Source organism: Triticum urartu, chromosome 6A, assembly GCF_056163025.1.
Source record: "Triticum urartu cultivar PI428250 chromosome 6A, HENAU_Tu73, whole genome shotgun sequence".
Taxonomy (NCBI): domain Eukaryota; kingdom Viridiplantae; phylum Streptophyta; class Magnoliopsida; order Poales; family Poaceae; genus Triticum; species Triticum urartu.
Window position 1 is genome coordinate 314,841,986 of NC_141878.1, and position 11,888 is coordinate 314,853,873.

Genomic DNA, 11,888 nt, shown 5'->3' on the forward strand with positions numbered 1-11,888 from the left:
TTTTTCTCCTTGTTTAGTCACCGTTTGTGCATGCGGGCTCGTGCTCACCGCGTCGGCCGCCCCTCGCTGTAGATTCTCTGATGTCCTTACCTGAAACTGAATATAAAGTCAGTTTAAAAGTCAGTCTCCTGATCTAAATATAAACTTTATCTGAAACTGAAACTGAAACAGTTGCAGTCATCAAAATTCAGTTAAAAATTCAATTTTAGAGCTTGGCTCCTGATCTAAATATAAAGTAACCGGCAAGCTTATATTGCAAGAAAGTTTAAAATTCAATCTAAAACTCAATGTAAAATTCAGTTAAAGTGATCTGAATATAAAAACTCTTGGAGTAAAAATTCAATCTAAAAGTCAGTTAAAGTTTTAGTTTTAGAGTAATTTTCAGTTTGTAAAACTAAGAAGTGTATTTTTTTATTTTGAAACTTAGTGTAACTATTTTCAATTTTGATGGAAAATCAGTCTAAAAGTCAGGAGGGGGTTCTTTGTAGATTGCATATACAGATTTCTTGAACAGTGCTGTTAATTACAAATAGAGCAATGTTGAAAATGAAACAAATGGAATTGGAAAACCAGAAAGATAGGCATTCTGTTGTAAGTAAGCTAAGATAAAAAAAGTGTTCACTTTAAGTAATTATTTACAACAAGCATTGTGTAGGAAAATGTCATGCAGGCTGTAACTTGAACTTGAAGAACTCCTTAGATAGTTTTTTAGTCTCCTTATACAAAGCAAGCTAAAGTTTGAAACCTATTTCTCCTAAGCAGACACTGAAAAATTACAGATAAGTAGACACTAAAAATTGCAGCCATGTCAAAGTGTCATTTCAATTGGGAGCAGTAACGAAAACTGTATGTGCTGTCATAGGTGCTGTGCTGTCAAAAACTGTATGTGCAATCTCCAGAACAATTATGCTTATGTGAAAACTGTATGTGCAATCTCCAAATGTATCATCATAATGTAGGTGCTGTGTTGTGTGATTCTTCATGCTGAGAACTTCATCTTTTTCAACTTGCTGGACTATATGTTCATTGGTACTACTTGTGATGCTCACTACACCACAACACAGATGCAACGGCATGTAATCTACCGGGATAATGCACTTAAGAGGGCAAATAAACTGCCGGCACAGAGTTTCTCCCGGCGGATAGAACTGCCACGAGAACGGCTACCGGGGATTACTTCTCCCGGCAGATAAACATTTCCTGGCAGTTTTTCTGCCGTGACCATTGTATTTGCCGGCAGTTTGTTTTCTCCCGGCAGATTAGTCATCTAATAGGAACTATATCTTACCGGCAGTTCTATAGCCTACACAAGGACATTTACCCGACAGGTAATATGCCAGCACACACGTGTTGTTTCACAGCCAGTGCAATATATCCCTAATTTAAGACACGACCACTATGTTGAGGCAATGAAGACATATCACACAATCTATACACACACTTTAATCAATGTTACATTCAAGGTCTCATTCAATAACATTAACCAATCAAATACATAAGAACATTCTACCACAATGCAAAGTACATATGTTTCTAGGAAAAGAAATTGTGCCACACATCCAAGATGAGCATTCCATGGCTTATGTGCCAAAACAACCACCAAAATGAGCAAAGTGAAACTTGCAAAATCTTCAGGCTCAACAAAGAAGGCATATTACATACTCCCTATCTCCCGAATTAATTGTCTAGATACAGATGTACCTAAACACCTTCTAGTCTAAGACAACGTAATTTTGGACGGAGGTAATATATATTATCAGTCCACCAACTTGTAAGATCGTCCAAACCTCCAGCAACTTGTACATCTTCCAAACCTCCAGCAACTTGTGTATCTTTGAGATACCTGCAACAATATACATAAGAACTATAATATATAATCTTGTAGACAAGATACTATAGTTTCTTTACAGTATTCACAAATTCTGGCCCTATGCATACATTGGTCATAGCTAGCTACAAGAACAGAATCAATGCGTCTTATAAGCTATTATATATGATCTAGTTATGCAAAGAAATAGATCAATTAGTACTATGAAAGCCAACATAAAAGTAAATATATCAACTATGTTCATGACTAAAAACAATTTTCATTTTTGGCTCATGTACAATACCAATCTGATTACATTAAGGGCGAAATTGCAAAGAAATGACAAAGTAGACAAGAGAGGTTCATTGAGCAAAGAATTGTCCACCTGTGTTGGCTAACGCCAATCTATGTTACTTATGAATCATGCATAAGGTATTAGTTCAGGAGCATATTACTGATCCTGAGGTCATTGTCAAAGCTGTAATGGGACATATAGCCATCACTTAATTATGTGTAATGTCATTACTGATATAAGTATTGCTGCAAGATAGAACTGTATTATGGTTTTGATGGTGTATAACCAGTGAAGTAATTTTGTAGTGTAGGCATAAACAAAAACTGCGAACTTTACCATAGTTCAAAGGCTGCTGTTATGCCTCAATCAATGCAAGGTTCTTTCACGTTGAAATAAATCTACCTTCATAATCAACATTGATGGCAAGTGTGCCAATTTGGTGCTTAAGCCTTGCTATACTATTTACTAGGAAGGAATGCCTTGGAATCAATCAATCAATCAATCAATCAAATGCACTAGCAGTAAAATGAGGTGCATAATGTACCATCAGGAAAATTCATGTTTCTACCAAGCAAAAGCAGCATCCTACTTTCAATTTGTGGTCTTGCTACACTTAAGTTCTGAATCAAAATAGCTCACAGTACCTAACCAAACTAAGCTTCTAGAATAAAGCTTGGAGCTATCATGAAGATAACTATCATTTTAAGTGTAATCGTGAATTCCAACATGGCATTATGCTATTTCACAGTTTTTGCTAATATATAGGATACACATGTACAAGAAAGGTGCAACTAATTCCCTGGAGAAACCGAATTCAGATATTACTACTTTACAAGGGGTGAGACAGCCACAGATCTAAACAATTGTAAAGATGTAAGTGAGTCCAAGGCATATTACCTCAGCTTGCTTCTGCCATACACTTAGAATACTTCCAGCTGCATTAGAAGTGAAGACTTTTAAGCAATCAACCATAACGTTCATTGGTAAAGTATAATCACAAAAACATAAGCTTACATGCTTGTGTCTTCTGGTATCCCCTTTTCCTCTTTTATCTATTTTTGAGATGAAGATGCCAGCTTCTGTAATGATGGTTACTTGGTTAGCAATAGAACAGGTAAAATGTAGTTGGTATTTATACTTTTATTTAGTCTTTGAGAACAGAACACAATAAATTTTTTTAAAATACTGGTTTAATTTTCAACTGCAACTTATGTTTTCTCCGGTGCATATACCAATATAATAATGATGATGCAATATTTTTCTCAAAGACACATATAAATACATGCCATTTTGTATCAGAAGAAAGCCGATGAGGTGCGAGATTGCATATCACAAAGGCGGCAACAATTGAATAGGTAACATAATCGAAACAACTGATGGAAATTGTCAAATCTCAAGATTTTGTTAGCAGAAGAACAACTTTGCACAAGTTCGAAGATTCTGAACTGTTCATATTTGGGCGGCCATCTCATTTGCAGTATTTATTTTTGATAGATGGATAGGAACTGAAAGTATATGTCAGTAACATACCCTTCTTTTTCAAACAAAACATGGCCTACATTCTAAGAAAATTCCATCTGACCTTGTATACCTGACCCTATTCTTGCTTTGTTTTAAAACTGATTCTTAGAGCTGAAATAGGACCATATACTTCAAAAACTACTTTTGACGCATGGCGTCTAGTGGGATGCATATCTCGCCTGCATGATTGCTCATGGATCAGTGCCGTGCATTGATGCATAGCTTTTCTCAAATTTCCTAGATATATCCATCAGCTCATTTGAGTACGTATGGCAAACAGTTGAGCCAAGGCTTTTTGTATCTGCACCGGACCACATTGTCGCTGTACACTAGTTCTAAATACGAGCCACTGACGGCAGCAAGACTACCGAGACCAAAATATCAAGGCCAACTAATATGGCTATCTTTTTGTGCTGACAGAGCCAGGTCCAATTTTTAGAAAAAAATCCATTTCATTTGACTCATTTAATGCACAAGCGCACCGGCCAATTACATTTTTGAAGGTCCCATGGGGAAAAAATGCCATGCACCCCCTCAATACTGTACACCACACCCGTCCCTGCATCCTTTTCCAGAACCAAAATTCCTGATTCGTGGTGTGAGCCAGCTGAGTATAGTCCCTCGCGTCAGGCATTTAACACGCCGTGTCTTGATCTATCAGCATACCGTATCCATCACTCATATAGATGAATCAAATAGCCAAACTAAAAGCTGGCAGTTTTAGCTCGTATCTAACAGCACGCGCAGACGGCATAGATACCGTGGGCTGTTGCCGCCGTGCGCTGAAAAATCCGTTTCTCATATGCTTCTGCTATCATAACTGATAAGGATCAACTATATGGCTTCTCAAGCATGACAAGTTAGAGAAATAAACCTTCACAGAATGTACGCATAACCGAACTAATGCTCAAGGCTTAAACAATGCACACTGCTATGTATATTGGTTAATTAGGTAAAATATAAATTAGGTTATCAGAATACTAGATAAGTTTATAAATGAAAATTACTTCATAATTCTCCTACAATAATGGTTATTTGCTACACAAGGTTTAGTTGGTGCGTTGTGAATGTGAGTGTGTCCTTGTTGTACTCTGAACAGACATATAAGGAAAAAAACAGGGAATAGCGTCTTGATCCATACATACAGGTGATGAGCTCGATGATGAGAGAGGCGTCATGGCGTGACTGGTGACGACTGTAGAGGTGTTTTGGAGCAGCCCTACGACCACCGCGCCATCCGTTCTCCATAGCAGCAGGTGCTGCAGGCCTTCACCCCTAGAAGGTGCACGCCCCACCAAGAAGAGGAACGCTCGATGTCGATGTAGCTCACGGTCGATGGACGATCTGGTGCTTCCCACAAAAGTACTGGATTATGGACCGCGTTCTGAAGGCAGTGGCGTTGGGAGTGTGGTGGAGGAAGTCCATAGAGAGGCCGTTGGGGGCGATCTCCTCGGGAGACAAGTGGCTACACTCCCGGTCTTACCCTCTTACGGATCCGGGCAAGGCATATGGAATGATGATGGGGGAAGTGGAGGTGGAGAGTGGAATAACCGGGGCGGCGTTGATGAGGCCCGGAGCAGATCCGGCAGCACCGACGACCAGCATGGCCAGATCCGAACAGCACCGATGACCAGCCCGGCCAGATCCGGTAGTGGCTGCGCTTCTTCCACCGAACAGGAGGTCAGCGGAGGAAGAGAGGTAGGGGTGGTGCCGCACAAGGAAAGGGAGAACAGGGTGGCCAGGACTAGGGTTTGGAAGGGACGGTGGTGGAGTAGTTGGTGCGGCGGCGCTGGATCAGGGTGGAGGGATTTGGGGAACGACAATTGGGCTAGGGGGCTTTATTTATTTGGTGCGAACTTTTGGGCAACTCCCGCGGCAGCGCGCGTTTAGGCCCAGTATCTCGCGCCACTAAGTCGCCGGCAGATAATGGGCCGAGGGGTACTTCTCCCGGCAAATATAGTGACCCAAGAAGTGTTTGTCATTGCCGGCAGTTTAGGTGTCCTCGATGCTCATCTTCTCCCGGCAGTTACTTTGCCCTTAAGTAGTTCTAACGGCAGTACTAAGATTCCTGGCAGATGATTTGCCCTTATTATACTATTTCTCCCGGCAGTTAATTGCCCCCAATCAGGTGTTGTGGTGTTGTGGCTGCTGATGTACTACTTGGGAATTTTGTCAACTTGTGATGCTGCTGCTGTACCCCGAGAGGCCCTTGAGTTTGCCGGAATGTCGATTAACTTCCGTTCCGGCAAATTCGGGTACTCCATATGTCCTATTTTCAGCAAAGGTCATGCTGAAATTTTCCGTGAATTTTAGCATGACTTTGCTAAAAATAGGACATATGGGGTACTTGCGACTAATGCATGGGCCGGGGTATCTTAGTACTTAGTTAAGTAGGATCAACTACCCCGCCATTCTTGCTGCATTAAACCATAGGTGGCAATAGAGCCAAGTGATTAGGCCCAACTTAGAATTCTCGTTAGCATCGATAAACCCTAGATGATAAACCCAACATAGGTGGCAATAGAGCCAAGTGATTAGTGCCAAGTGATTAGGCCCAACCTAGGGTGCCTCGGCATCGATAAACCCTAAATGATGAAAACTTAACTTTGCTTCTATAGGGTGCCTCGGTGTCGATGAGAACCTAAATGATGTACGCTTAGGCTTTTAGGGTGCCTCGGTGTCGACAAAACCTAAATGATGAAAGCTTAGGCTTTTAGGGTGCCTCGACGTCGACAAACCCTAAATGATAAAACCTTGGCTTTTAGGGTGCGTCGATGTCGATAAGAACCTAAATGATGAAAGCTTAGGCTTTTAGGCTGCCTCAGCGTCGACAAACCCTAAATGATAAAAGCTTAGCTTTTAGGATGCCTCGGTGTCGACAAACCCTAAATGATGTAGTTTTGAATTATGAACGTAGGATATGTCATCATCATCATCGGACGACGAAAGTCTCCCGGCGGAGTGCGACTGGTGCCACGACGATCAAGGTCTGTGCGACATGCCTCACCTGGACGATGATCGGCGCTTCAGCATTAAGCTCGAGGAGACCTTCGAAGTTGAAATGGTACACAACGACGACAAGTGTTATTTTCATAATTAAGCATGACTTCAACTATTTCAACGTGTAATTTTCATCTTTTACAATTCGAGTATAGCTTATCCCATGCCATGCAAGATGCTATGTCTTGGAGAGGATGGATTTTGAAGACCATGAAATTTCTGAAACAAAGAAAATTCACCTAAGGACTCATCACGATGTGGACTTTGAAGTAAATCTATATAATTCTGAGAGCGTAACCCATTTTGGTTGCAAAAATTGGGAAGCATTTTGCAAGATGTATGGTTTTGATGAGGGTGTGCTTATCACCATGGATCTTGGTAATCCTGACATCAACCAAGACAATATGGACATTTGGGTCATTGTTGATACGCCTCCAGTTCTACCGCTATGTGAGTTTCTCAAACATAGTTATTAGCTAATTTATATTGTTTATTTCAAAATAGTTGACAGCTTATTTCCATTGACAGCTTATTTTTATTGTTCAAAGAATGTGCGGGAGATGGTAGACAAAACCCACTACACCGATGGCTCCGAATTAACAACTTACAAGGAGAAAAATCATCTGGTCAGATTTTGTACTGACATTGAGAATTACATTATCCACAATCAAACTCCTCAACATTATGGTAAATACGTGCCACTAGTGCATGTGTTCAACTACGGTAACTACCATGGAGATACCCTGGTAAGATTTTTACCATTACGACATTCGTGCATCTTTTGCATACTTCTAAAACTAGCACATCATTGCTAACTATTAAGTTATTACTATGTTTTTCAACAGATAATCCCAGAGAATTGTGTGCCTCATATGATGTATCAGAAAGGTAGTGTTAATGTTTTGAACATACAGCCAGGTCGTCCTACGAATCTCAACTGTCCATACGAGATTTCTAAAAGAAGTGGAGACATGCAAATCAAAGGATGGAAAAAATGTATGGACAGTCCTAAGGAGCTTCTTGGAAGCAAAAGGAAGCGAAGCGCAAGAATTGGAGACAGGATGTTCTCCATTATCCATAATGGAGAGTCAGGGTCTATATTGTTTTATGCTATTTTAGCTTAAATAGGGTATTTAGGTCCTGCCTAATACTGATGATCATGTGCTAAGAACAATTAAGTAGGGTTGGTTCGATGACTATCAAGATGATCATCGTATGACTTGTTATGAATAAAGAGTAGAAGTTGTATGATGATGATTAGTAGGACTTGTTAGGATTAGTATTACTTCCGACAAACTCGATACTCGCGGTCTCGAGACTTGTAATGTTTTATCTTTGTTCGGTCTTTTGAATTCGGAGACTAATATGATGAATTGTATTCGGAGACTAATCTTCTATTGTATTCGATGAGTCTGCTGTTGCTGTGTGCTACTGTCTATATTCTGCCAAATAATATATTTTGTAACATGTGCAAAAATCAGAAAAGTAAAAGAAAAATAAAACCTAATATTCATACTAATGGCGCATCACTACAAAGTGCGCCATTAGTATGCCAAGTATACTAATGGCGCATCCATCCACAGTGCGCCATTAGTGTGCCAAAGCACATGGTTAAATATGGCCCCTGGGAGGCATACTAATGGCGCATGGTGTTATATACTAATGGCGCCCTGGGTGGTGCGCCATTAGTATACCAGTTACTAATGGCGCACCAGTGGTGCACCATTAGTAAAAAATACTAGTGGCGTGATACTAATGGCGCACCAGTGATGCGCCATTAGTAGGCAAAACTGGTGCGCCATTAGTAGGCCTTTTCCTAGTAGTGGCTAGCTGGCCAGTCAATGAAAGCGGACGCTCTGGAACGTTGAATTGCGACCATAACATCTTGTCCACCTCACGATATGTTTGACCTTGGAAGTATTTGGCCGCATCGGCAGCGCTCACCGCCAAGTCCATATATGCATCTGCCGAACTCCACAGCCGATCCAGAGGGGCATACCGTGGATCTCTGATCATCCTCCGTAACATGAAGGGCTTCCCAGCCACAATATCCCCGGCTTCCCGCAGCTCTTCCTTCTTCGCTCTCATAGCAGAGCGGGTGTCTTTGTCCGCCATCGTGGCCTTCTCAAGGTCCGTTGCCTTCGCTTGGTTTTCTCTTTCAAGGAGCCAGCAACGGTCGGCAGTGTATTTTAATTCTACGGCCATATTGGCCATCTTCTCTTTGCTCTCGGATGTGCGGCCTTCTCGGCTTTCAACTCTTCGGCCGCCTTCAAAGCAGCCGCATTACTAATCCTCGCTTGTTCTTTGGCTCGGGCAAGTTCTGCCCGCAAGGATTCCATGGTGGTAGCTCCATCTACAGTCACAACATATGAGAGATACTGGCATCATGCTGCTCTTACTATGTGGCATTCACCAGAAAATAGCACTTACCCTGTGTCTCGTCAAGCCTCTTGTTAACAAGCCCGATGTCGGCGTCTGCCGCATCCAGTTGCCGTTTTAATTCGGCAAACTCACTAGTCCAGCTAGCCACTGGAGCTTCCACCACCTGCACATAAAGGCAGTCTGTTTATTGCCTGGGACTATGATCCTCTGTTCGCCGCCGTTCTCGACGACAACCAGAGTCTCAGGGGCTACTATCTACACAGGGCACACCTAACATGTGCGGTACTATCACATATTATCTCACGTACCTCAAAGCCTGTCAGTAGACTCATAAAGGCTTCATGTAATCCGGTTTCAGTGGACGAAATTCTCTCCATCACCATACCCATCAGCGTATGGTGTTCTTCTGAGATGGTCGCTCGCCCCACCAGCTCCCTCAAAACGTCCGACCGTATACCAGATGGTCCCTCAAAACGTTCGAGAGCCGGACGCTGGGGTCTTCGGGGGTCTATGGGATTATCTTCTAGCCTCACCGGATCCGGAGAGGCCCTCCGTGACGACACTTCAGGGTCACCCGCTTCTTGAGCGGAGGAGTCCGAGGGAGGCGTTTCGCTCTCCATCATCTCCGGAAGAAGATCCCCCGAAGACGAGCTCAGTTGAGAGGGACTAAGGCCCGAACTACAAGATATATGCGGCGGTTATTTTCTCAGAAGAAAGATGGTATACCTTCACTATTAAAGTATTTTCTGGATCACTTACGACTCGTTGGAGGGCTGATCCCCCCGCGGACTTTGTGCGTCAAGAGCACCCCCCGAGGCAGGACCTTCTGTTGGAGACTTCTTCTCCCGTTTGGAGGCCTCGGCTTTCGGATCCACGGAAGCAGTCCTCTTCCTCCCCCGGGTATCCTCCTTCATGGAGGCGCTTGTTCCCTCGGTTGGAACTGGCAGTCATGGGGGCCCTCGTCTGCCTGTATTACTCCCCCCTGTATCTTCCTTTGAGGGCTCCGGGCAAGGTGCGAGCTCGAGCATCTTTTCCAACACCGGATTTTCCAAACCCTCAGGGAGGGGGGCCAAACACCGAATCATCTTCGCCTTTGTTAGCCAGTCCTGGTCAAAGAGCAAACTCTCAGAAATAACTTCATGATGAATAAAACACGGTGTGTTCGGCTAGAGGATTTCTTTCTTGTTCGGCGGCGCAGTTACTACCAAGGCCCACGTCCTCGGTAGTATCCGGACACTCTATTTGAGGTCCGAAGAATGACTTGGACATCTCCTCATGCGTCAGGACGAGGAAACTTTGAATGGCACGCGGCCCTTCTGGGTTGAACTCCCGCAAGCGAAGGGGCCGGCGTTTGTAAGGCTGGACTTGACGAACCAGCATAACTTGCATTACCACAACCAAATTAAAATCTCCCTCGAAGAGATCTTGAATGCAGCTTTGCAGTATAGGCACGTCCTTGGCTGGACCCCAGCTCAGACCTTTGCTAATCCATGACATCAGTTGTGGTGGGGGGCCCGAGCGGAAGGCGTGGGCAGCCGCCCACTTGGCACTTCTGGGAGCCGTGACGTAAAACCACTCCCGTTGCCATAATTCGGACACCTCTGGAGAGGAACCTTTCGGCCATGGAGCTCCTGCCATCTTGCCTATTGATGTGCCTCCGCACGCTGCATGTTGCCCCTCGATCATCTTCGGCTTCACTTCAAAGGACTTGAGCCACAGGCCGAAGTGAGGGGTAATGCGGAGGAAGGCCTCAAACACGACAATAAATGTTGAGATGTGGAGAAAGGAGCCCGGAGCTAGATCGTGGAAATCTAGCACGTAATAGAACATCAAACCCCTAACGAAGGGATCCAGAGTGAGGCCTAGGCCTCGGAGGAAGTGGGAGACGAACACGATGTTCTCGTTGGGTTCGGGAGTAGGGACAACCTGCCCTCGAGCAGGAAGCCGGTGCAAAACCTCGGCGGTCAGGTATCTAGCCTCCCTCAACTTCTTGATAACCTCTTCCGTAACGGAGGAGGGCATCCACCGGCCTTGAAGGTCGGATCCGGACATGATTGAAGATCCGAAGCACCTGACCTAGGCTTTGGGTGTTAGAACTCGAGGCGGGGGAGGGGTTCGATTGAGCATGAGAGGGAAAAAGAGAAAACCTTTTCCCTTTATAAAGAGGATGAATATCAAGCGTCTTCTCCATAGCCGTTTGGGACTTGCCTATAATCTAGGAGTCCTAGACACGGTTGGGTTACCCACGACCGTATTAATGAGAATCCCGTAATTAGGGGACACGATCTCTGTTTTGACAAGACGTGTCGAAAAACTGCCTCGCGTTATGTGCGGGGTTGGTTAAAGGAAACGGTTAGAATAATCATCGAGCCATGACATAACATCATGCTGCCAAAACAAGCCAGCAAATTAGATCTGCGAAAATATTATTCTCTCTATGGTGGAATGTGGAACTTATTTTGCAGGGTCGGACACTATCCTCGTATTCAAATTCTTCTGTGATGTATTCGGAGAAGGAACCCGCCTTGCAATGCCGAAGAAAATACTGCACGCCGGACTCATCATCATTGAAGCCTGGTTCAGGGGCTACTGAGGGAGTCCGGGATTAGGGGGTCTCCGGACAGCCGGACTATCTCTATTGGTCGGACTGTTAGACTATGAAGATACAAGATTGAAGACTTCATCTCGTGTCCGGATGGAACTCTACTTAGCGTGGAAGGCAAGCTAGGCAATACGGATATGGATATCTCCTCCTTTGTAACCGACCTTGTGTAACCCTAACCCTCTCCGGCGTCTATATAAACCGAAGGGTTTTAGTCCGTAGGACAACAACCACAACATAGAATCATACCATAGGCTAGATTCTAGGGTTTAGCCTCTCCG

At 43.8% G+C, this 11,888-nt stretch overlaps 1 long non-coding RNA gene across 1 annotated transcript; it reads right to left on the reverse strand.

The window, feature by feature from the left end:
- Positions 1-1,565: 1,565 nt before the first annotated feature.
- LOC147965116 (uncharacterized) lies at positions 1,566-5,427 on the reverse strand. The gene is made up of 4 exons (XR_015607365.1): positions 4,769-5,427; positions 3,117-3,181; positions 3,000-3,037; positions 1,566-1,843 (listed from the first exon to the last, which is right to left on the reverse strand). It is a non-coding gene; the product is annotated as an uncharacterized LOC147965116 (long non-coding RNA).
- Between the last annotated feature and the right edge of the window lie 6,461 nt (positions 5,428-11,888).